Source organism: Lagenorhynchus albirostris, chromosome 3 (genome assembly GCF_949774975.1).
Source record: "Lagenorhynchus albirostris chromosome 3, mLagAlb1.1, whole genome shotgun sequence".
Taxonomy (NCBI): domain Eukaryota; kingdom Metazoa; phylum Chordata; class Mammalia; order Artiodactyla; family Delphinidae; genus Lagenorhynchus; species Lagenorhynchus albirostris.
Genome location: NC_083097.1, coordinates 9,202,356 through 9,205,219, shown reverse-complemented (window position 1 = coordinate 9,205,219; position 2,864 = coordinate 9,202,356).

Here is a 2,864-nt window from a genome sequence, read left to right as displayed (position 1 = left end):
TATTGCACTAAATGAGCATCAAGGGTCCCTTCCTGCAAAGTTATTCTCTGATATCTCCGGCTTTGCTTCCCATACAACCAAAAGCTCAACAAAGCTTTCACTTCTGGTTCTAATGGCTTGGTTTTGAATTTAGACACTATTTTTAAAACACCCTCAATTTACTGCAAGGTTAGACAACAGCTAGTTCAGTGTCTTACCTATTACGTTCACAGCCCATCCATTTACTTGCTTGTAGATTTTCTCATTCTCTCTCATCCCCTTTCAAAGGTTTGCGCAACAAAGTAGCTTCTCGCCTGTCCAGAAAAATCTCTCTGAGTAATTCTTGGAGATAAGTGAAGTGTACCATTCAGACATCTGAATATATACCTCTGCTCGAAGCAATTCCCGCCAGAAACTCCAAGTGATATGTTTTCAATTACAGGCCAGGAATAGGCTATTTTCTGTTTAAAAGTCAAGGAGTCAATGGTACTTTATTAAAATAGCATTTCCTATCTTCCGTGACCACATCTTGTCTAATTGACTCCTGGGACCTGTGTTCTCTATTAGCATCCTGGTTCAGTTGACATATTTAGGAGTCTATCAGGATACCACTACCCACACTGCTTTAAAAGCATGAGCATTTATTCATTTATCTCTGCACCATGCCAAGTATACTCATCTTTCAAAAGAATGAACTACAGGTGTAGTGGGTACATGTTTAGCTTATGAGTGTAAAGGAATGAGAAGTTATAAAATTAATGAATCCAGATGCTGTTTACAAATCTCCTATTAGAGAAAGCCATTTGTCAACTGAATACCTTGATTACAAATGTCCCAGCTATGGAAATGTTGATGAAGCCTGGAAACTTGTTTCAGAAAAATCTATGATTTGGACAGGGCTGACACAGGTCGTTAAAATATCCAATAACAATCACTGGACTAACAGGAGAGTTTATTTCCAACAGGAAAATTAATACAGTTGATAAGAGCAAGAGATATGACCCTGAATAAGTAATGTCTTCACTTTCTTCTGGTCTTGGGCATCCATCCATGACAGACACAGAGAGATTTTAAGTAAGGACTCTGATCTACTTGGAAGAAGCTATTTGAATTTAGCTTTTCCTTTTATGGATAAAGTGATATCCATTTTTTTGTGTACATTTTTGTTTATAATCCTCTACTAAATCAAGCAATAATACAGTGAAGGCAATAAGTTGTCCAAATAAGAGTAATTGATTCTGGGGACTTCCCTTTTTGTCCAGTGGTTAGGACTCCGCAGTTTCACTGCTGCGGCCTGGGTTCGACCCATGGTTGGGGAACTAAGATACGCAAGAAACTGTGCAGCACAGCTGAAAAAAAAAAAGGAGTCATTGATTCTGGCTGATGGAGGAGAAAAAGGAGGTTTTTACAGGACTGTTGGGAGGGCTAGTGAAACAGAATTGAGGGTAAGACTGCAGACATGATGCCTAAAACCCAGCCACAGAGCTGCCTAATGAGGAACCCATGCTTTTGCTGCTGCCTCTGGGCACAGAGGGAACTAGCCCTGATGTCACCTATCTATGCTGCTTCTGTATCAGAGAGGAATCTTGCCTGACAGCTGTGCAACCACCCATTCTAGGAGAATGGATTCTGCCCAGAGCCTCCCTCCTTGAGCCACTCACTTCCCAACTGAAATACCCCGTGATGGAGGCTGCGGGTCAAACTCAGGTCATATGTTTGCCTCAAAGACAGCTCAGGATCCGAATGTTCCAGTCTCTCCTTGGAAAGGCTGGACTCAGTTCAAGCAAAGATGTCTGAACAGTGCCACACCTCCAGAAAACATGATAAATGCCACTAGGACACCCTCGGGAATTAAAATTACATCTACCTTTAAAAAACTAAAAATAGAGTTACCATATGATCCAGCAATCCCACTCCTGGGCATATTATCCAGAAAAGATGAAAACTCTAATCCAAAAAGATACATGCACCCCTATTTTCATAGCAGCACTATTCACAATAGCCAAGACATGGAAACAACCTAAATGTCTATCAACAGATGAATGGATAAAGAAGATGTGGTACATATATGCAATGGAATATTACTCAACCCTAAAAAAGAATGAAATAATGCCATTTGCAGCAACGTGGATGGACCTAGAGATGATCATACTAAGTGAAGTAAGTCAAAGACAAATGTCATATGATATCACTTATATGTGAAATCTAAAAAAAATGATACAAATGAACTTATTTACAAAACAGAAATAGACTCACAGACATAGGAAACAAACTTATGGTTACCAAAGGGGAAAGGGGAGGGGGAGGGATCAATTAGGAGTATGGGATTAACAGATATACACTACTATATATAAAATAGATAAACAACAAGGATCCACTGTATAGCATAGGGAACTATATTCAATATATTGTAATAACTTATAATGGAAAAGAATCTGAAGCTGTACACCTGAAACTAACATAATATTGTAAATCAACTATAGTTAAAGTTTTAAAAATTACATCTACCCTTTGTCATTCATCAGCAAACTAGCAGAAGCTGTGAGGAGGACATCCAACAGAACTCTGCAGCCAATCAGATCCCCCGGGTTCTTCTGTCCATTCCATGTGTGTCCTCCTTAGTCCTGACCTCCCTCCCAGCCAGACTCAAAGTATTCCAATGTCAAAGGCTGAGATGGAGTAACAGGAGCCAGATTTGCCCTCCCATCTTCAACACATGGAAGGCTGGACAAAATATGTGCAGCCAGGGTTTGGACAAAGGGCTGCCCGGGATTATGGTCCATGAGAGGAAGGAAACAAGGTGAACCCAGGATTGCACAAGCACACTGTCCAGGGCAGGGAGGGGAAGAGAACCTGGCTGAGCTGAGGAGAGCTCGAAGTCTGGG